This window comes from Giraffa tippelskirchi, chromosome 7, assembly GCF_054371585.1.
Source record: "Giraffa tippelskirchi isolate mGirTip1 chromosome 7, T2T-mGirTip1v1.2.pri, whole genome shotgun sequence".
NCBI lineage: Eukaryota > Metazoa > Chordata > Mammalia > Artiodactyla > Giraffidae > Giraffa > Giraffa tippelskirchi.
Genome location: NC_137281.1, coordinates 33,707,361 through 33,731,680, shown reverse-complemented (window position 1 = coordinate 33,731,680; position 24,320 = coordinate 33,707,361). Strand labels below are relative to the sequence as shown.

General features: G+C 36.9%; 1 protein-coding gene across 2 annotated transcripts in view; it reads left to right on the top strand.

Annotated features, from left to right (window-relative positions):
• Positions 1 to 24,320, top strand: part of LOC145514265 (uncharacterized) — a 985,725-nt gene that overhangs the window by 262,965 nt on the left and 698,440 nt on the right. The window lies entirely within an intron of this gene.

Genomic DNA, 24,320 nt, shown 5'->3' with positions numbered 1-24,320 from the left:
ACACAGGAAAAAGAAAGCCTGAGAGGATTGTTTCCAAGAAGAATTAGCACTATGTTTTCATGGTTTTAATCCATCATAGCCGAGGAGGAGGCAGTTCTTTGGCGCTTTAACAAATGTTAGATACTCTTTGCTTTGTGTATACAGCACTTCACACCTCTGGTCCCTTTAGAAGAGAATCGGATTAGATCCTAGCATGGGAAGTTTGGAAACCCAGAGAGAAATATTAACGGTTTCCAAATCTTTGGTGCAAGAACAAAAACAAAGTTCAGACGAGGCCAGGCCCTGAAGGAGTTGGGTAAGTTAATGAATGATGGCCTCCTTCCACCTTCTCATATTCAATTGAGTCACAGCAGATGGGCCAGGGCTCCATGGGAAAAGTGAATTACACACATCAGGCTGTTGTTACATTTCTCACAATCACATTTTCTTCACTTCACCTGTTGTATTCTTGGGCTGATTAGTTATGCATCTCATCTCATATTGGCAGTCCTGGTTCAGAGATAATCTTTAATTGGTTTTTCCCTCCCATATGTGACTCTGTTAAAAATTTTTGTCTATTCTTTCCCTGATCAGAAAAAGCTTCTACACTGAGTTATTTTGGAAACAATGATGATGAGGATTATAATATTAATTGAGGAGCTAGGGTGGAATGATTTATGATAAAGGTGTATTCTAATTAGTAGGCTAAGTAAAATGTGCATGCATGGTCAGTCACATCCGACTCTTGTGACACTATGGATTGTAGCCCACCAGGCTCCTCTGTCCATGGGATTTTCCAGGCAAGAATACTGGGGTGGGTTGCCATTCCCTTCTCCAGGGGATTGTCCCAACCCAGGGATCAAACCCATATCTCCTACATTGGCAGGTGGATTTTTTACCACTGAGCCACCTGGGAAGATTACAGAAAAGTATATAGATGCTAATATTCATTTCGTGCCTTGGGAATGGAACCTTTTATAAGACAGTGTTTAAACGAACAAACAAAAAATGGTCAGCAACAGTTACTATATCAGAGGTAGATCAGGCATTAGATTACGTCCTTGCTAAAAGGCATATTCACGTGGCTTTTATTTCACATCTCCAAAATTAAACTCCATCATTTTACTCTCTAAGACTCTTCATGTAACTGTAAGATCAGGTAAGCATTTAATCATCAAGGGGAACAGGACTGTGTGTGGAAGGACATTAATTAGATGTTTAGGTCTGATTTGGATGCTTATTTACAATAGAGATGTAGGCAGGCTACTTCATCTTTCTAAATCTCAACTTCTGAATAATACTTCCACCTTCAAGGAATTGATGGGAAAATAAAGCAAAACAATATAGGTAGAGTCCTTTTTGATAGTGTGTGTGTGGGGGGAAGCAGGATTTGCTTTATAAAATGTTGATGAATCTGAAAGAATGTAATGGAAAGTGAATTGAACAAAATAATAGTCGAGTCTTACTTGGGCCTTTTCTGTAATATTAAAGTTTACAACTGCATCAATATGACAGCTTTTTTATGACATAGAATCAATACCTGTTAACAGGTAAATATTTACAATGATCTTGTTGAAGCAAGGACGAGAGTTTCATATCCCTACCCATTTGGCTGTCTCTCTCTCTTTACCAGACGCTTTAGTCTGACTGTTTAGCTAAGCAATCTCCAAGATCCTTTTCATCTTCAGAATCTTACGAGAAAATAGTAATGCATTAACATTGAAAAAAATGCATCTGCAATGTAGAAAACCATTATATTTACCAGAATCCAACCAGGAAAACAGAAACTACTGAAAATACATAAGATACAGTGCTGCAAATTTGTTATATGGGTGATAGAACTGGTAAGAGGCCAAAAGAAAACTCCAGTATAATCCAGAGATGACCAAAAGCAAAAAAGCCTCTGTCTTCTTAGGCAGGATGAACCAAGGGAAAGGAAGGCTTACCAGATCCAAAGGGCTAGAATCATCAAAGTAATTCTGATGCACTACAGACTTAGCCTGAGGGCAGAGAAAGAGAAGGGAAATCTCTCATCTTCTATTCTCCTTGCCTTCCAGTCTCTCATCAACATCTCCTGTTGATTAAACCCAGGCAGAAGTCAGCTGAACTGGAAGCCTATAGAGGTCAGCTCCCCTATCATCTAGAGAACAGCAGAAAAGACAGTCAAGACTAGATCTGAAGGCATGCAGGGCATGGGCTGGCCAAATCAGCTGACTCATTGGAGGCAGAAAAAATATCCATTACAGACTTCAGTTAAATGAATGAGTTACCCCAGGGTCTTCAAAATTGACTCAAAGTGGTTGCCTCAAGCCCAGTGACTTATTGCCAACTGGGGGTAGATATGTTATGGATAATGCCACCACATTTACTGTTCTTTGCTATCATTATATTATGATTCCATTTTATGTACTCATAAAATATTAGACATTCATATTGTATTAAACACCAATACGGTGTGTATCTTCCATAACTGGTTTGTATTTACTGTTATTATTTTAACATACTAGCATTACATAGCAATAGGTTTTTTTTTATTTTTACTTTTTATTTAACTTCTTTTTTATTTTAAATTAGTTTATTTATCTATTTTTTAACTTTACAATATTGTATTTGTTTTGCTATACATTGACATGAATCCACCATGGGTGTGCATGTGTTCCCCTTCCAGAACCCCCCTCCCACCTCCTTCCCCATCCCATCCCTCCAGGTCAGCGCGGTGCACCAGCCCCGAGCACCTTGTATCATGTGTCAAACCTGGACTGGCGATTAGTTTCACATATGATAATTTACATGCTTCCGTGCCATTCTCTCATATCATCCTGACCTCGCCCTCTCCCATAGAGTCCATAATACTGTTCTATTTATCTGTGTGTCTTTTGATGTCTTGCATACAGGGTTATCTTTACCGATTGACTAAATACCATATATATGTGTTAATATACTGTATTGTTGTTTTTCTTTCTGGCTTATTTCACTCTGTATAATAGGCTCCAGTTTCATCCACCTCATTAGAACTGATTCGAATGTATTCTTTTTAATGGCTGAGTAATATTCCATTGTGTATATGTGCCACAGCTTCCTTATCCATTCGTCTGCTGATGGGCATCTAGGTTGCTTCCATGTCCTGGCTATTATAAACAGTGCTGCGATGAACATTGGGGTACACGTGTCTCTTTCAATTCTGGTTTCCTCAGAGTGTATGCCCAGCAGTGGGATTGCTGGGTCATATGGCAGTTCTATTCCCAGTTTTTTAAGGAATCTCCACACTGTTCTCCATAGTGGCTGTACTAGTTTGCATTCCCACCAACAGTGTAAGAGGGTTCCCTTTTCTCCACACCCTCTCCAGCATTTATTGCTTGTAGTCTTTTGGATAGCAGCCATTCTGATGGGCACGAAATGATACCTCATTGTGGTTTTGATTTGCCTTTCTCTGATAATGAGTGATGTTGAGCATCTTTTCATGTGTTTGTTAGCCATCTGTATGTCTTCTTTGGAAAGTGTCTGTTTAGGTCTTTGGCCCACTTTTTGATTGGGTCGTTTATTTTTCTGGAATTGAGCTGCAGGAGTTGCTTGTATATTTTTGAGATTAATTGTTTGTCCATTGCTTCGTTTGCTATTATTTTCTCCCATTCTGAAGGCTGTCTTTTCACCTTGCTTATAGTTTCCTTTGTTGTGCAAAAGCTTAGAATAGTTTGGAGCAAGGTTGATAAGAAGGCATAAATAATATCCTGACATCTCAGATACATCATTTTTATTCATTCTTTCTTATTCACATCCCCTCTTCATTCATTGCCAAGGAATGAACATTATTTAAAGTGCTCTGTTAAGTCTTGCAATTAAAAGTCTTATTTCTTTTAACCTAGTGTTTTTCAATCATATTCAATGACAGATTTCTTTCTTTCTTTCTTTCTTTCTTCTTCCTTCCTTTCTTTCTTCCTTCCTTCCTTCCTTTCTTTCTTTCTTCCTTTCTTTCTTTTGTTCAGAAACATCATTTAACCTAACCTGGATCAGCTCTTCCATGGTACACACCTTGTGGAATGTAAGTCCAAAACATCTTTAGAAATTTTTTACTTGACATTCTCTTGCTTAAAGTACCTACTTGGTAGAAACTCACTCTTTTGTAAGACACCATGTTCCACTTTTCATGACATTTGAAAATTTTTGGAAGTGAAGTGTTTTATCTTTGAATCACTGGCTTTGTCTTGAAGCAAATTAAGGGACTAGTAAATAGAAAATTGCTATGACTAACCTAGACAGCATATTAAAAAGCAGAGACATTACTTTACCAACAAAGGTCTGTCTAGTCAAAGCTATGGTTTTTCCAGTAGTCATATATGGATGTGAGAGTTGGACTACAAAGAAAGCTGAGTGCCGTAGAATTGATGCTTTTGAATTGTGGTGTTGGAGAAGACTCTTGAGAGTGCCTTGGACTGCAAGGAGATCCAACCAGTCCATCCTAAAGGAAATCAGTCCTAAATATTCATTGGAAGGACTGATGCTAAAGTTGAAACTCCAGTACTTTGGCCACCTGATGTGAAGAACCAACTCATTGGAAAGACCCTGATGATGGGAAAGATTGAAGGTGAGAGGAGAAGGGGATGACAGAGGATGAGATGGTTGGATGGTATCACTGACTCAGTGGACATGAGTTTGAGTAGGCTCTGGGAGTTGGTGATCGACAGATAAGCCTGGCATGCTGCAATCCGTGGGGTCACAAAGAGTTGGACAACTGAGCAACTGAACTGAACTGAAATAGAAAATAACTCTTTTCAAATATCTCATTAATAAAATCTCTCATGTGCCACCTCACTTGTCTCATTCAGCTATCACTGCTTCCTCCTTCAAACCCTCAAATACTTTGTGTTTTCTTTATCATTCTGGTCATTTTCACGGAAATGTTAGTTTTAATACCCCTTCTAACGTATGATTGTTAGGTATGCATACCATATCAGGTGGGTTCTTACTAATAAAAGTACATTTGAACATCTTTATATTCTTATTTAAAAATTTTTTATTTCTGTGAGGTAAGTTGATGTGAGAAATACATCACAGAGTTGCATATACGTTTCATCCAACTCTTTGAAGGAAACATAGGCTAGAAAAATCAGACAATCCTAATGTCTTTTATTTCATGTAAGTTGTCAGAGATAGATAAAATTCAGAAAACCTGATTCTTAGATTGCTTAACTAATTAACAGGAAATTTGTGTCTGCCAGATATGGGCAGTAGGTCAGAGATTCAACAGGTATTTCCTGTTCCTCTGCTGGCGATTCTGATGTTTCCTCTTATTTGAGGATAACTGCTACAGTGAGCCACTGCTTCTCATGAGAAAGTGTCAAGTCTACTGAGGAGGCTGAAATTTGCCAGTATCACTGTCTGTATAGTCTCCTTCTGCCCTCACCCCATCATCTGTGATGACGTGACACCTGAGCTCAGTCAATTTCCATTTTATCCTGTGTGGTCATTTCACTTACTGCCCGGTGATTCTCTGGTTCAGACTAGGCAAAAACTGGGAATATTTTTGTATTCTAGAATTAAGATATATGATTCCAGCTGCCAGGCTGAACTCAGAAGCTCAGGAGAAAATCACAAATTTTAAGCTCTGAAAATTAGGACAAAATGGCAGCATAAAAAAAAAAAACAAAAAAACACAGTGGTTATGTTGAAGACAGTGATGATTTTGGCATTTAACAGTATGGCTATAAATAAAAATTTCTAGTATATGCCATTTTTGCTTGGAAATATTACCTATATTGTATAGTCCTAAGTATATTCTGAAAGGTAGTTAGAGTACAGTTGACCATTACTCTAAAAAGTGAGTGATCATGAAGAAATTAACAAGTTACTCATCTCAGTATTGAAGTGTATATATATATATGTGTGTGTGTGTGTATGTGTATATTTGTGTGTGCATGATTTGAGACAGATATACATCACATGGAACATTCTCCAGGATAGATCATCTTTTAAGCAACAAAATACATATTAGCAAGTTAAAGAAATCTGAAATCAAACTAAGTATTTTCTCTGAACACAGTAATATAAAACTTGAAATCAGTAATGGGATGAAAATTGGAAAACTCATAGATATGTAGAAATTAAATAACACACTCCAGGATAAGCAAGGGGTCAAGGAAGACCAAAAAAAAATCAGAAAATATCTTGATAAAAATAAAAATGAAAACATAACATACCAAAACTTATAGGATGCAACATATGCGCTTCTAAGAGAAAAGTTTATACTAATAAAAATCTACATTAAGGGCAAAGAAAGACATCAAGTAAACTACATAATGTTACACCTCAAGGAACTAAAAAGAGACTAAAATAAGCCCAAAGATAGCAGAGGGAAATAAATAACAAAGATCAGAGTGAAAATAAATGAAATAGGGAACAGAAAACCAGTAGAAAAGACTAGTGAATCAACTAGAGTTGATTTTTTTTTTGAAGAGACAAAAATTGAAAAATCCTTAGGCTAGAACAGAAAAAAAGAATTGTAAAATGAAATAAATAAATGAAAGGGGCAACATTACCACTGATACCACAGCAATACAAAGGATCATGAGGGACTTTTATTAAATCCATATGTCAACAAATTGGATATACTAAAAGAAATGGATAAGTTCTTAGAAACATTAAATCTACCAAGACTAAATTTTGAAGAAATAGAAAATCTAACAGATTAATATGAGTAAGGATATTTAATTAATAATGAGAAACTTCCCAACAAAGAAAAGCCCATTATCAAATAGCTTATTGGTAAAGTTGCCAAACATTTAAAGAAGAATTAACACCATTCTTCTCAAACTATTCCAAAAAATTAACGAGGAAAGAGCAGTGCCAAACTCATTCACAAGACCAACAATAAATTCATAACAGAGTCAGGCAAGGACACCACAAGAAAATAAAATTATAGGCCAATATCCTTGATGAGCACCAATATTCTCAACAAAATACGAGTAAAATGAATTCAATGGCATGTTAAAAGGATTGTGCACTGTAATCAAGTAGGATTTTACCTTGGGATAAATGATTCAACACACACAAATCAATAAATGTGATACAGTACATTAACACAATGAAGAATAAAATTCACATGATAATTTTAATAAATGCAGAAAAATAATTTGATAAAATTCAACATCATTTTATGATTAAAAAATTCTCAACAAATTAGATATATAAGAAACATACCCCAAAATAATAGAGACCTTTATATGATAAACCAACAGCTAATATCATACTCAGTGGTGAAATGCTAAATACTTTTCCTCTAAGATCAGGAACAAGATGGGATGCCTACTATCACCTCTTTTATTCAACATATATGAAAAGTTCTAGCTAGAGCAATTAGAAAAGAAGAAAACACATACAAAGTAAAAAGGAGGAAAGAAGTGAAATTGTCCTTGTTTACAGATGACATGATCTTTCACATATAAAACCCTGAAGACACCACCCAAAAGTTGTTAGAACTACATGAAAAAGAAACTGAGAAAACAACCGACACTTAAGATAGCATCAAACATTAAAATATTTAGGAATGTTTTTAACGAAGGTGGTGAAAGATCTGTACAGTGAAATCTTCAATATATTGATAAAAGAAACTTAAGAAGACACACGTAAAAGGAAAGATATCCTATAGCCATAACTTAGAAGAATCAATATTGTTAAAATGCCCATAGTACTCAAACCCTCTATAGATTCAATGCAATCTTTAACAAAATTCCAATGGCATTTTTCACAGAAATTAAAAAGCAATCATAATATTCATATGGAACCACGGGAGTCCCCTGTTTAACAATCCTGAGCAAAAAGAACAAAGCTGGAGGTACCACACTTCCTCATTTCAAACTATATTACGAAGCTCGAATAAGCAAGAAAAGTACAGTGCTGGCATGAAAATAGACAAACAGGCCAATGGAATAGAATCAAGAGCCTAGAAATAAACACATGCGTACAGAGTCTACTAATCTTCAACAAGGGTGCCAAAAATGCAAAAAGGGGAAGGGTATTTTTTTTTCTGTAAATGATTTTGGGAAAGCTGAATATCCACATGTAGAATACACAAAATTTCACTCAAAATGGATTAAAGACTTAAGACCTGAAATGATAAAACTACAGGAAACTTCAGGGGAAAAGCTCCTTGACCTTGGTCTTGCCAACGATTTTGGATACAACACCAAAAGCACAAACAATTTTTGGATACTACAGACAACAGAAGCAAAAATAGAGATTATAGGGAACTAAAAATCTTTTGCACAGCAAAAGAAATAGTTACAATGAAAAGATAGCCTATGGAATGAAAGAAAACTTTGCAAGCCTTATATCTGATAAAAGATTAATATTAAAAATATATTAGGAAGCCCTACAACTCAATAACAAGAAATCAAAACAACTGATTCTATTAAAAAATGTGCAAAGGACCTCAGTAGACATTCCTCCAAAGAAGACATGCCAAATGGCCAACAGGTGTATGAAAAGTGCTCAGTCCATTAAATCATCGGGGAAATGTACATTGAAACTACAATGAGGTACCACCTTACACCTATTGAAAAAGCAAATGTTAGCTAGGATGTAAAGAAAAGATTAGTTTGGTAAACTGTTGGTGGGGATGTAAATTGGTACAACCATTATGGAAAACAATATGAACATGCCTGAAAAAATTAAATATAAAACTACCATGGAATCTAACAACTCCAGTCCTCATATTTATCTAAAGGAATTGACATCAGGATCTCAGAAAGATGCCTACACCCCCCTGAGGAGTGCAGCACTATTCACAATAGCTAAGGTATGGAAACAATCTAAATGTCCCTGGATGGATGAATGAATAAAGAAAATATGATATATACATACAATTCAGTATTATTTAACCTTTAGAAAAGAAGAAAATGTTGCTATTCGTGGCAACATGTGTTAACCTAGAGGACATTATGTTTAGTGAAATAAGCCAGACACAGAAGACAGTTACAGAATGAGGTCACTTATTTGTGGAATCTAACATAGTCAATTTACAGGAGCAGAGAATATGACGGTGGTTGACAAGGCCCATGGAGAGGGGTAAATGGGGAAGTGATAGTCAAAGGTACAAAGTTTCAGTTTTATAAGACGAGTAAGTGCTGGAATTCTATTATACCACCTATAGCTAACAATACTATGTTGTGTACTTAAAATCAGTTCTTTGCATCAGGTGGCCAACTTGGAGCTTCAGCTTTGGCACCAGTCCTTTACTTTCATCACGAGGCTCTTTAGTTCTTCTTCACTTTCTGCCATAAGGGTGGTGTCATCTGCATATCTGAGGTTATTGATATTTCTCCCAGCAATTCTGATTCCAGATTGTGCTTCATCTGGTATGCCATTTTGCATGATGCACTCTACATATAAGTTAAATAAGCAGGGTGACAATATACAGCCTCAATGTACTCTTTTTCCCAATTTGGAACCATGTCCTGTTCTAACTGTTGCTTCTTGACCTGAATACACATTTCTCAGAAGGCAGGTAAGGTGGTCTGGTATTCCCATCTCTTTATGTGTTTCCACAGTTTGTTGTGATCCACACAGTCAAATGCAAGCAGAAGTAGATGTTTCTCTGGAACTCTCTTGCTTTTTTGATGATCCAACGGATGTTGACAATTTGGTCTCTGGCTCCTCTGCCTTTTCTAAATCCAGTTTGAACATCTGGAATTTCTTGGTTCATGTACTGTTGAAGCCTGGCTTGGAGAATTTTGAGCATTACTTTACTAGCATGTGAGATAAGAGGTAAAGTTTTTATTTTAGGTATTCCTATTACTACTATTAAGTGAGGCAGGCGGGAACTTTGGGTAGTAACAAATATTTCTATGACCTTGATGGCGGTGATGTTGTCATAGATGTGTATTTATCCATGAACTCATGGATTAGTAAATATCAAATATGTACAGTTTCTTTATATGTCAATCGTATGTCAAGAAATTGGCTTAAATATCTTTTAAAGCAAGAACTTAGGGAAGGTTTGGATGGTTTTTGGTTTTTTGCTTTGTTTTGTTTTCTTGCCTAGGCTTCTATAACTCAGTCATGACTAATCTATTCCAGATTGAGCCAAAACAGTAATTTAGTTCATTATCTGGAAAAGCATTACCATATTTTTTAAAATTTCGTATTTTAATAAGGCTTTGTGTAAAATTAAATGACGCCCTCCATGTATTCCTGTAAAGTGGTTATTAGCAACTTACCTTCCACTATTATCTTCATCTACCAAACTCAACCCTGGGAGATGGAGACTTTGGTTCATCTGTGACAGTCAAACTTTTTTTTAAGTTGAGGAAACCGAGGATCAGAAAGATTAACTGATGTTGATATGTTCTAACTAAGTAACTTTGAATGGAGACAACTCAGAGCTAGAATCACTAACCGCGGTGCTAGTTAAGCCATACATGTGGCAGCCAGCTGATAGATTTTGCTGTTTACTTATGATGCTGCAAAGAAGAGGTATACTTTGCAAAGTGGAAATAAATAACTATGATGACTAGAGTTTCTGCGTGTTTGTTCCCTGGTACTACTTTGGACAAATAGCCAGTGCTAAGAACACTACTTTGTTGACAGATTAGTGGGTTCTAAAATATCCTTTACAAAAGGGTGGGTGGCCACAATTCATGGTTTGCCAATGCTTAGAGAGCATAAATTGAGTAAATTTAGAAACTTGCATAATTAGGCTTATATTATTATTATTTTATGGAAGATATGTTGGAAAACAGCTCTCCTCAGTTTGCCCATGATTTTTCTGGTTTGGCATTGAAAGTCCTACATCCTTCAGTCTCCTGTAAACCAGGACAGATGGTTAGTCAACATAATCTAGAATGGGATATTTGGGTCATAACTGCAAAATCTCATTAGAAGGAAATCTAAGTTTTCTCATTAGTATTTCAATACTCACCCGTCTTTATTCCTAATTAAATGTATAGGTATGGAGTCTTGATCACTTTATAATTGCCTGCCATTCTCTGCCAAATAAAGGCTGATTCTGTTAATTCCTTTAGGATTTGATTGTTATCGTTCTTCTTTATTGCCTTAGTATACTTGGAATATCAATTTGAAATTAAAGGTTACTCTTCTTCTGGATGACCTCACAAGGGCAAAGTCTTTCCCAAGGCTTCTTTGGAAGTTGTGACAGGCATGGAGAGTTTTATAAATGTAATTCTTTGTTATTCAGAAGCCAGAAGTATAACTATTGTGATAATATGATCTTGCAAACAGGTCAAGTGACTGAACACTGAAAAAACAATTTCATTTTTAACTTTTCGATCAACTTGCACCTCTACTTTCCTTTGAACAAAGAAGTTAATTTGTGTGGGGATAATCAGGTCTGTTCTTATATGAAGAAAAAACTGCTGATTAGTCATTGTTACTACTCTCTGTATTTCTTAAACAACACTTTTCACATATGTAATTAAAATTAATTGTTTGTTAACACAGGCCCACTGATTTACTCTCAGTTCCCTGAAGAGAGAACAAGCCTGTCTTGTTGACCAGTGTATTTATAGTATTTATGCAGCCAGAAAATAAGTACATAGTACATGTTGATTCAATGGATATTTTGATGGAGGATAGATGGACAAATGCATGAATGGATGGGTGAAACTTAACAGCTAAAGCTAGCCCAATGCAGTTATAAAAAATGCTATAATTCTAGCAGGTCCTGTTGATTTATATAGTCCTTCACTTTTATAAAATATGGATATAAAAGGACCTAATGACTATTTTCCTTCTTTTTTCTCTGAATGGAAGCAGACATGTTGAAGTGCTACTGTACCCATGAATGGAAGAACAGGAAAGAGATCAGAGAACAAACAACTTCTTTGTATCATAAGCTCACTAATTCTGCTCCTCCTCCAAACTAAGAAGCTTGGAGTTGAGAATCTTAAGGCTCAAGCAATTGAAATCACTTTTCTACAGATAAGGAAAAGGAGGAACGGATGTATTAGTTTACTTGCCAAAGGTCACACAGTACATTATTAAGAGGGTCAACAATAAGAGCCAGATCTGTTGTGCGTAGCTCCTGAATACTTTAGGCTGTCTGCTTAAGTGTAGTCCAGTTCTTCAGTGCTTCTTCATGGAGCCAGATTCCATGAATCAATCTCTGGTCTGCTTGATCCAGGTTAACAAAACTAAGCAGCCTTTATTCTTTGGCAGGGCCTGTTGCTAAACCAGATTCCTCATCTTCAGCCTCCTCTAATCAAAGTAAATCTTATTCTCCATTCCCTGTGGGGATTATCAGGGAAATGTCTTGCAAACTGTTTGACATTTGAGAAAAATAATAGCACACTGAGGAAAACTTTCAAGGTGAGCAGCAAGTTAGCATTCCTTCCCATGAGGATCACACTCAAAAAGATTTCACATTTGCTTTCAAAGTTATGCAATTTATCCATACTTCACACAGTTAGAATTCTGGATTTATATGGAAGACTTCTTTTTTCTATATTCTTTATAAATTGTGAATGCTGTTCCTGAGTTGAAGGTTAGCCACAGTAATAGAAATGCAGTCAGGTGGAAACTGTCTACAGCAGAACTATTACTGGGTCCATGGCATGATATCTGTACATACAATATGCTTTGGGCATAAATGAGGGAAGGAAAAAAATGGCCCTGAAATACAATTTCCCTTCTAACTAAGCCCATTCTAAGTAAGGAAGAAATTACTTTATTGGATAAATGCCACTAGCTTCTATTCAACATTCATTTAAAAGAAACACTTCTGATAGCTTTATTTCTGCACAGTTTCAACAAATAACAATCCAAAGAATCAGAACGTGCCATATTCACTTTTATGCAGCTCACTAAATGACCAGTAAGAGAAATATCACTTCTCCTTCTTCATGTTTAGTTTCCTCCAAAATGGAGCAAGTAACAAATGTATAAGCTAAAATTTAGATCCTTTCCTCCCAACATTTTACCTCCATGCCAAATGCAAAAATGCGAACACTTTGGTAATGCATTATATTTAAGAAAAGACTAGGTCTTTATTCTAAAAGCTAATTTGATTGAGAAGTCTAAACAGGTGGCTTATGGCTCAGTAAGAGCTGTTATTAGTTACTTTGCTAGGAAGTATTTTCTTATTTCCTCTAAAAGTTGGGCAAACTGAATGCTTGAACTTCACTTAGGCTCAGTACAGTATGAGAAAATGTTCTTGTTGGCTACTTGACAGGGTAAATAAAATAAGAAACTACTGGGAGAAGAGAATATATTGCTCCCTGAAGGTGCAAATGTTTCTTCGAGCTGAAAATTACACATTTATGAGAAAAGCCAAGTGCCTCCCAATGGAGAGTTGGGTGTCTCAAATCAGCTGAAGTTTAAATGAAATACATATATTGAATAGATAACTAAATTCCACAAATGGAACTGAAGGGGATGCATTTTCCCATGTCAAAACATTTCACAGGTTTAAATAATCAGGATGAAGCATCATTTCTTGGAATTAATTTGTTTAAAAAATAAATTGGTTAAAAAATCAACAATATTTTCATGTAAATGTTTCTATTTTCTCCTTTTCCAATTTTTTCTGCCTCTTTTCCTGTCCAGAGATTTCTAAGAGACTTTGATTTAATTATGCATCAAAAGGTTTTCTGTTTTCACCCGTGGTTGATATACTCCAGTTGCCCTTTTACCAATCTTCCCTTCTGCTGATATCAAGTCATCTAGCTCTCCTCTATTTCTTATTGTTGATCCTCAAATGGTTTACATTTAATACATCAACATTTTTGTAAAAATACAAACAAACAAAATGATAACTGTCTAGCGTTGTCATAAGCAAGACTAAATGCGCTATATACTCACCTAGAATGTCTCTGCAACAAGAGATTGCCCCATTCTGATGGTAGCACTGATGCTGTGGTGTTGGACATTCTATCTTTAAACTTGATTGCCTCTTGAAGTTATTAATACTTTCTTTGCTCCTATACAATCTCAGCTAGCCTATACATTCATCTGTTATTTTTCTGCTGATATAAAACTAGTATCCAGAGTTTTTTTTTAACTCTGGTGCCAATAGACAACTCCATCTCCATTCACTGATGCTTTGTTTATCATATACAGAACAGCTCAGGACATATTATGACTGTGGTCTGTGGCAGGCTCCTACTGTGTTCTGACAGAGCCTTAACCGAGAGAAGGGGACACAATTTCCTGTCTCTAAAGGCATGGTCATGTGACCAAGTTGTGTGCCTGTGGGACAGCATCTGTCCGGGGGAGGCGGGGGGGGGCATCTTTTCCAAATTTGCACATTGATGCTCTACAAACTAATAGGGTCTTTGAATGAAATTATTTTCTTCTTCACTCTCCTGTTTTCCTAAAATTTGCGTATCTATTAACGTCAATTCAAATTTGGAGACTTTAATCACTCCCTTACCTCCTCTACTCCTCACTTCTCTCCTGATTTAGTTAGCTTCTAGGTTCTGTTAAAAGGCACCTTATACACATTTTTTTGCTATTCCTCATTTACTCCTGTGAAGGAAATGGGGCACGGTAGTCTTAGAGCCAAACACTGAACATTGATAGATATGGAATAAGCCACTTTTCTTCGGGAGTTCAGCAACTGCCCCTTGGTCCCCTTCTGCCAGACTGATCCTTCTTTAACTCCCATGGTATCAGAGGGTTTATTCTAAAATATAAAGTTTATCATGTCGTATCTCTGTTTATAGTTTCTGGTAAACTGAATAATAGCTTCTGGAAAATATTCATGTCTTAATTCCCCAAATCTTTAACAAGATTAAAGGAGTTTTGCAGATATGATTAAGTTAAGGATGCTGATGGGGAGATTATCCTAGATTTTCCAGGTGGGCCTAGGTTAATCACAGGAATCCTTCTAACAGTGAGGCAGGAGGATCAGAGTTAGTAGGAGAGATGATGGTGGAAGAAAAAGGTAGGGGCGATGTGAGGAAAGAGCCACAAATCAAGGAATGCCGACAGCCTTTAGAGTATGAAGAAGAAGGCGAAGAGAATGGATCCCCTCTCAGAGACTGCAGAAGAAAACAGCCAAGCCGACACTCTGACTTCAGGCTAGGGAGACTGATTTCAGACTTTGGACCTCCAGAAATGTTAGATGATAAATTGATGTAGTTTGAAGTGACCGAATTTGTGGTAATTTTTTACAGCAGCATTAGAACACTGATGCATCATCTTTCAATGCCTCTTTGTAATTTTCTGAACATGTTTCAAACTTCATAATTTAGCACAGAAGTCCTTCCATGACGTATCACTGCACAGTTCTCTGATCTTATTTGTAGCCACTCATCAAAGGTGCTTTTTTCTACTAGCTCTAAATTACTCTTCATCTCTGGAGTTTCCAGTTAATAGGTAGGCCACTTCAAGCTGCTCCTGAGTATAGCAATTAGGAATATCTTTCCTTTTTTGTTTCCCACTAAAGCCTACTTGTCATTTCCTTCAGGAAAACTTTTCTGCTACTGTAATCCACTGTGGAAAATGCACAAATGAAAGAGAAACAAGTGAATAAAAACTTCAGTAAGCAGAAGACTTAATTCACCTATTTCCCACAGTCTTAAGTTTCAGTTTTTGTCACCATCTCTATCTATAGGATGAGAGTTTAGATCTCAGCCTCTATAAATTTTTTTTCACACTTAAATGCTTCTCTTGTAGGGACTAATTTCCTATTTGGATGGATTATTTTTGAAGAGGTCATAAATATGCAGTACACAAACCATCATTGGAGAGGAACATTCCTTAGTTCTCGAGGGAGATCACTTTTGTTTTAATGACCGGTGTTAACTTTCTGCACCTGTGACCATCACTGAGAATTGGTATTAGATGTCTGATTCAACAAGAGTTCTGACTAGAGTTACTGTATCCAGAGCAAAGTCCCCATTGAGAGAAATACCTATACTCTCTGCACAATATATACAGCATTGTGATGTGTTCTTTGGGGACCTGCCATGGGGTCCTACATTTGGACAACACTTAAATGAAACAAAATTCCCCAAAGACAGCACATCTAACAAGAGGGAAGTTCCATCTACAATTAATAATACATCTAAATAGTAAGCCTGGTAACCACTAAAAGGAATCCTTGAATATTTAATAGGATCTAATTAAAATTAATAGGAAAAACAGTATGACAAAATTTAATAAGTACATTTCTGTCTCCCTTTATGAAAGCACATGCCCAATTCTTAAAATAGTTGTAATGCCCATATCCATTATGCCCACATTTGTCTTCTTTACTAGCTGTCTTTCTCAAGCAGTATGGTTAATTTTTAGTCAATAAACAATTCACGTGATGTTTTGAATAGCTACAGCATGCTCAAATCTATGCTCTGTTTTCATCTTCATTCTCTCACTGTTTAGTCTTGTCCTCAACATTCACACAAATTACAAGTGTAGGTGCCATTTTCTACAATATAAGCTAAGGAAATAAAGCTCAGAATGAACAATGAAGGAGCACAGAGAAGAGTCTTCTTAGTTGTACGTCCCTTTCTCCTACCTCCAGGTGTAAAGTTCCTGTTGGGCTACCCAGCTGGCACTAGTGGGAAAGAACCTGCCTGCCAATGCAGGAGATGTAACAGACACAGGTTCCATCCCTGGGTCAGGAAGATACTCTGGAGGAGGAAATAGCAACCTACTCCAGTATTCTTGCCTAGAGTATTCCATGGACAGAGGAGCCTGGCGGGCTACAGTCCATGGGGTCTCAAAGAGTTGAACATGACTAAAGCGACTTAGTGTACACACTAGCACACACTCAGGCCTCTGCTCCACTTTGCCTCCCTTAATAACATCGCCACTAGAATTAACTTCTATTAGTTCACTCAGAACTGTTCTTTTTAGGAAGACTAGTGGAAGGATGTGTGTATCCTGAATCCCATCCTCCTCGTATATCGACTTTGACTTTAACATGGCTTCCCTAGTGGCTGAGCTGGTAAATAATCCGCCTGCAATGCTGGAGACCTAGGTTCGATCCCTGGGTTGGGAAGATCCCCTGGAGAAGGGAATGGCTATCCAGCATTCTGGCCTGGAGAATTCCATGCACTGTATAGTCCATGGGGTCGCAAAGAGTTGGACATGACTGAGCGACTTTCGCTTTCACTTTAACATGAGTCACATCTTCTCCACATTCCAGCTGCTGCTGCTGCTGCTGCTAAGTCGCTTCAGTCGTGTCCGACCCTGTGCAACCCCATAGACGGCAGCCCACCAGGCTCCCCTGTCCCTGGGATTCTCCAGGCAAGAACACTGGAGTGGGTTGCCATTTCCTTCTCCAGTGCATGAAAGTGAAAAGTGAAAGTGAAAAGTGAAAGTGAAAAGTGAAAGTGAAGCCGCTCAGTCGCTCAGTTGTGTCAGACTCTTCAGGACCCCATGGGCTGCAGCCTACCAGGCTCCTCTGTCCACGGAAGTTTCCAGGCAAGAGTACTGGAGTGGGATGCCAGGCAACCCACATTCCAGAGATGTGCCCAATTATTGCATCTGTATGAAGTAATAGTTCATGGAGCAGAAAATTTTAAGTGATCAGTAGATCAATATTGGCTACTATCATTTGAAATTGTTTTCACTTGGGCACATGATGTTTTCCTAACAAGAGATCAAAAATCATTTATAGTAGCAACTTCCTGTGTCAGACATCATGATTTCCTGGTGGCTCAGACAATAAAGAATCCGTCTGCATTGTTGGAGACCTGGGTTTGATCCCTGGGTTGGGAAGGTCCCCTTGAGAAGGGAATGGCAGCCCACTCTAGTATTCTTGCCTGGAGAATCCCATGGACAGAGAAGCTTGGTGGGCTGCAGTCCACGGGGTCACCAAGAGTTGGACACCACTGAGCAAGTAAACACATGTCATAGCACATAGCACATGTCAGACACCATAGATTCTCCCAACCTAAGGTAGTCATCATGGGTGGTAGTTGATGTAGTATCTTCAGAAGCATTGGACATTATTTTGAATCTCTTCTTTTTTTAACTGCTTAATTATCTTGGTTTAGTTATGTTGTTTGGTTAAGCTCCATTATTATCTATTATGTTAATAAAATGGAGTAGCAGGCCTTCCCTGGTGGTCCAGTTGTTAAGACAACATGCTCCCAATGCAGAGGGCCCAGGTCCAATCCCTGGCTAGAGAACAGGATCCCACATGCCACAGCTAAGACCTGTCACAGTCAAATAAAAATAAATAAACAAAACGAGAGTAGCAATCTTCCTCTGCTAGATACATAGAAAGCAACGTCTCCATCCTTCAGATGCAGACATTTATGCTCCATATACAGGGTTCATATGCAAGGTCATTTATACTTTAACTTTTCCACAATCATTTTGTCTTGGAAAAGTAGTTTTAGTGACTGGTAATTCTCTGTTTTCAGAATGAACAAATTTTGGTATGTTGATATTGGAGTTTGGTGGCAAAGGAGAAGTGGGGGTGTATTGGGAGCATGAACAGGGAAATAGAGATAAAGCATCTAAAGTTGCTTAAAACAAACCCGCTTAAGATGTGAGGTGGAAGGCCTAAAATAATGCATAAGAGACTGTATATTTGAGAGAGTCTGCTCACTATCTGAAATTACTGAATCATTTCAAACGTCATCTCTACATTTTAATAGCTGTTCAGATTCTGATGAGTTATTTATTTAATGCATGTTTTCTTCTGCGTTATATGAGGAATTTAATTCCTATTTCATCTTTTTTTTTTCTTTTAAAAATGTTATTGAAGTATAGTTGTTTTACAATGTTTTGTTAGTTTCTAGTGTACAACAAGTGACTCAGTTATATGTATACATACATTCTCCTCTTGTTTGAGTTTCTTTCCCGTTTAGATACCACGGAGCACTGAGTAGAGTTCCCTGTGCTGTATTAGTTATCTATTTCATACATAGTATCAGTGGTGTATGTGTGTCAATCCCAGTCTCCCAATTTATCCCATCCTCCATGTTTATCTTTGAATTGCTGAGTTTACATGAGATAAAGTATTATTTCTATCAAGCATAAAGTATCAGGAAAAAATAACAATAGTGGTAGTTATGTGTAATTTCAATTAGTTATGCTCATCTGCTAATGATGACTTTGGGGAACATATAAAAAGATGCTTAGTTTTACTTGGCGTTTTCTGTTTTGTTTTTTTTCCCCTCACAGGTGGATATTGCTATTTGTTTTCTCGTATTGTTTCATGCATCTCTATTCCTTCTGAGCTATCAGTCTTTTAGGACAGAAGTTGTCTTGATTCTGATCTCATTCCTAAATATTTGGCAGGATGTAGAGTTCTGGGCTTACAGTTAACCCACATCACTTAAAGGTGTCAATCCATTATCTGCTCATCCTTTTCTTTCTATTAAGGAATCTGTTTCAGTCTTAAAATTATTTATATGCAATCTACCTTTTTGCTTTATTCAAGACCTCACTTTGCTCTTGTTCTTCTGGCTACAACCATGAATTTAGGTAGAGATTAATTTTATTTCTCTTGTTTGGAACTTGATGTAATTCTTCCGTCTAAGGATTCCATATTTTGTTCATTTTGGAAAATACTTGGCCGTTATTTCTGTTCCAGGTATCTATTGCTGCCTTTAAAAAGTGCCTCAATATGTAACAGCTCTAAATCACAACATTTAAAGATATCTCATGATTTTGTGCTTCCTGATTCTTACAGGACTCAGCAGGGTGATGTTTTTGCTCCACGTGGCATAGAGACATCACTCAGTGATATTTAGCTGGTGAAGAGTCTGATCTAGAGGGTACAAACAGGCCAGTGCTTGGTAGAGATGATTTGAAGACTGGTTTCTGCCAGGCCACTCACCCTTTCCATGTCATCTCAAAATCACTCCATATGGTCTGTTCAGCACAGTACTTAGACTTCTTATATGGCACCTCAGGGCTCCCAGCCAGCAAGCAAAAGTGGATAGTCATCGAAAGACCAAGTATAGAACTGGCTTCACTGTACTCCATTGCTCAAAGCAGTCACAGACTAATCTATATTAAGCAGAAAGACAAGTGGGCTCCACCCTGTAATGGGAGGAATGTGGACATTCTCAACACTACTGCAATTACTTTGCAATATTGCTTCTTTCCTTTTTTCTCCTTCTGGGATTCTTACTTTATATGTATGTATTTGGTATCTAACTCTTGATGCCTGTAAAGCTCTTTCAAATATTCTCTCTCTAATCTCTGCTGAATTCTGGATGAAGTCTTCCTAATGTGATGATCTCACATTCATGTAATCTATGTAATTCATGTAATCCTTCACCTATGTTGCATATGCTAATGAACTTGTGTTCAGTTTTTCATATGATACAGAGATATACACTTCTTAAAGTTCTATTTTGTTCTTTAAAAATGTGGCTTTAAAAAAAATAATAATGCTGCCTTTGTTCCTCAAGACTAAAGGCATGTTTTAAGGCTAATTTGACCTGAAACCTCAAGCATCTATGGTACTAAGACTAGCCACTCACTCGTGACTCCTTCCCCATTGGGGAGACGCACACAGCTGCAGCACCAGATCAACCTAAGTAGTTCAGCTCTGAGTTTTAGTCATCTTATTGTGTCTATCAACTTGAGCGAGGTTATCTCCATTTTGTAAGCTTAGTTATTTAAGATATATTTCTATTAGTTTATCCAGCATTTCAACATAGTTGTAGTAAAAGTATATTAAAGATTTCTTAGTCTACCATCTTGCTAGAGTGGGACATTCTATCTTTATTCTGTAATGAAATAGTAAAGGCAAGAAAAAAAGAAAACAAAGACCCTGAAATCAGAGACTTTTTTGGTTTATATCACAGCTGAGTGCACAAAAATGTGATGATCTATAAATTTAGGAAGAACTAAGTCTTGGATTGGTATGGACAACTTAAAAGAAAGATCTCAATTCAAAATACAACTATTTTGAATAAGTTCTGTCTAATGAAATAATGGTGAGTTTGAAGCAAGTTCTTCCTAAGAGCTTCTTAAATTAATAATGTATGAATGGGGCCTTCCCTGGTGGTCCAGTAGTTAGGAATCCACCTTGCCATGCAGGGGATATATGTTCAATCCTTGGTTAAGGAACTAAGGAACCACATGTGCTCCAGTGCTTCGGTTGTGTTCGACTCTTTGCGACCCTATGGACCATAGCCCACCAGCGTCCTCTGTTCATGGGGATTCTCCAGGCAAGAATACTGGAGTGGATTGCCATTTCCTCCTCCAGGGAATCTTCCTGACCTAGGGATTGAACCCAGGACTCTTAAATCTCCTGCATTGGCAGGAGGGCTCTTTACCACTAGCGCCACCGGGGGAGCCTTTGCGCCATTAACTAGAGAGCCCACACACTGCAACTAAAATTCCACGTGCTGCAAATAAGACCTGATGCAGCCAAATAAATAAATACAACCTATAAAAAGTAATATGTGAATGGTTTTTTTGAAGTATAGTTGATTTACAGTATTACATTTGTTTCTGATATACAGCATAGTGATTCAATATTTTTATAGATTTTACTCCATTTAATGTTTAAAATATTGGCTATATTCCCTGTCCTGTATAATATAGTCTTATAGCTTGGTTATTTTATGCATGGTAGTTTGTACCTCTTAATTCCCTACTCCTGTTCTGCTTTCCTTTCTTCCTTCTCCCCAGTGGTAACCACTAGTTTGTTCTCTGTATCTGTGTGTCTGTTTCTGTTTTGCTATATTCTGAACGAATATTTTTATAGAGAAATGTTTAGCCAACTTAGTTACTTTCTCAGTTAATATTACAGTCAGAATAATGGAGAGCAATAAAATTAGTTCCTACTAACAAAAGTTTCATACTTAAATATGACAAAATAGCGTTCCTTATTTATCTTTTTTCCCTTTATGCATAGATTTTTGCTGATAGCTCTAACTTTTCTTCTGCACATCTGCAACCAAATAAATGATTGTTTGCTAATAATTTAGCATGATATTCACCATTTTATGGATAATCATGTTCGTTTACAAAGCTCAGCGTTTTTATTTATCCAAGTTTTCTTGAAGTTCCTCCAAAATAAAAGCTATGTCAAAAATAAATAGTTTGTTGAGATTGTAGGAATGCTGCCTGAAGAACTCAATACTTTTTCTGGCTTTAGGAAAACTAATATTAGAAATACGACAAATGCATGCATGCTCAGTTGCTTCAGTTGTGTCCGACTCTGCGACCCTGTGGACTGTAGCCCACCAGACTCCTCTGTCCATGGGATCCTCCAGGCAAGAATATTAGAGTGGGTTGCCGTTTCCTTCTCCAGGGGATCTTCCTGACCCAGAGATCGAACCCATGTCTTCTACACTGACAGGTGGATTCTTTACCACTGAGCCACCTGGGAAGCCCTTATATTTATTTAATACACATACATAAAATACATTTATAATGATGTGCTCAACGTATTGGTAGCATTCCATATCTTCTTTTCATAGAAGAAACAAGGAAATTACAGAGAAGCTAACTAATATTTCCAAGGGCACACGGCTAAGAAGTAGTAAAGCCAGTTAAAATATTCTGATTTAATTCCACTCATGTGATTTCACATATGCTACATTTTTTATTTTTCCATTTATTTGATCATTTTATTGGCTGCTTACATTATACAGATGCCAGGTCAAAATCTTGAAGAAAGAAAACATGTAGTATCTTTACTATGTACCTTTAATTATCATTTCTCAAATACTTCACAAGTTAAAAAATAAACATGACTGAAATACATAGAATATGCATTTTACGAGCATTTTGGCATGTCTTGTATTAATAGTAATAAACCAACATAAAACTTACTGAAGGTTTACTTTACAACTCAAGAAAATAGATGTTATCTTTTCAAGAAAATGAAGAAAACAGGTATTTTACACTTTAGTTGAGTAAAACAAAATATACTCTCACTAGGAACATGATAAGGAATGTGGGAGGAGGGAGTTGGGGGCTGAGAGAGCTTAAGGAGAAAGAAAGAACTACCAGGAGGCATGTTTACAATCTGGCTTCACTCATCACCTTGCACATTCTTACCATAGTGAAGGAGGAGGGTGAGCGTATGGTAGGTATACATATTGTTAATTACAGACCTGGCAGACATTCTCCAGTTGAAATTAATTAATTACCTACTCTGGATGGGGAAGACCCAGTGTGGTGGTTAAGATGTAGGGTCATGATTCCCTGCGTCAATTTTGTGTTGGATTTTATTAGTCCTGACAAGCTTTTTGCTAAGGACACTATAGTTCAGTCGATAGTGATATTATCCTTCAGTTATTTCAACACTAAATTACTGAAGATTAATCTTTGATGTCCTTGGTGCTCTGTTTTTCTAAGATTCTGGTTCTGTCTCATTAAAAGCAGATATTTGTCATTTTATGTTAATTACTACTTATAATTATTATCTGGTGATTGGCATATCTTATTTGAAGATGATGAAACCCTTTCCCATAATATGTAATTTGGAGGAAAAATGGGGTGCTTAATTTAAATCTGAAAGATTATGCATATTACCATGGTTATAAAGCAACAGATGAACATATAAGCAAATATTGTCAGCTCAGGTCTGGAATAATTCATCCATCCATTCATCCATTTGGTTGGGCATTTATAAGCCAAAGAAATCATTAAACAGGACTCTAGAATGAGTCTGCTACAGGGCAGAAAGCACAAAATGACTGTCCAACAAAGCCACAGGGTGCTCCTACCACACAGCATGCTTGATATTGCAATGCAGGCAGAACATAAATGTCAATATCTTCTGTTCAGTAGGGGAGGCTTTTTAAGGTCTCACACAACCTGGAAGTCATTCTTGTTCCAGTCAGAATCAACAGCAGCCACTTCAACATCAGAGGGTTCTCAGAACAGTATGAACTCAAGCACAGAACAAAGTAAATTGCAACAGGCATTTTCTAGACCAACATGGGGGAGGTCAGCTCAGCATAGCTATTTGTGGTAACTAGTTTGCAACAGGCTGAGTGCCATTGAAAACTTCCTAATGTATGGGATCTAAAAAAAAAAAAAAAAAAAATGCAAATGAACTTATATGCAAAGCAGAAATAGACAACAGACATAGAAAACAAGCTTATGGTTACCAGAGGAAAGGAGGGGGGATAAATTAGGGGTTGAGATGAACATATTACTATATATAAAATAGATAACCAACAAAGGCCTCTTGTATAGTACATGGGACTATATTCAATATTTTAATAACCTATAAGGGACAAATGATCTAAATATATATATATATAAATATATGCATATATAGATCTGAATCACTTTTTCTGTATACTTGAAACTAACAAATTTTAAATCAACTGTACTTCAACAAAAAAAGAAAACTTCCCATTTAAATTTATAAACATCGGATGTCTGTAGTTGTAAAGAATGAAATGTCCCTACAGTAAGTATATAAGTTGTGTGTTTTAATCACACCAAAT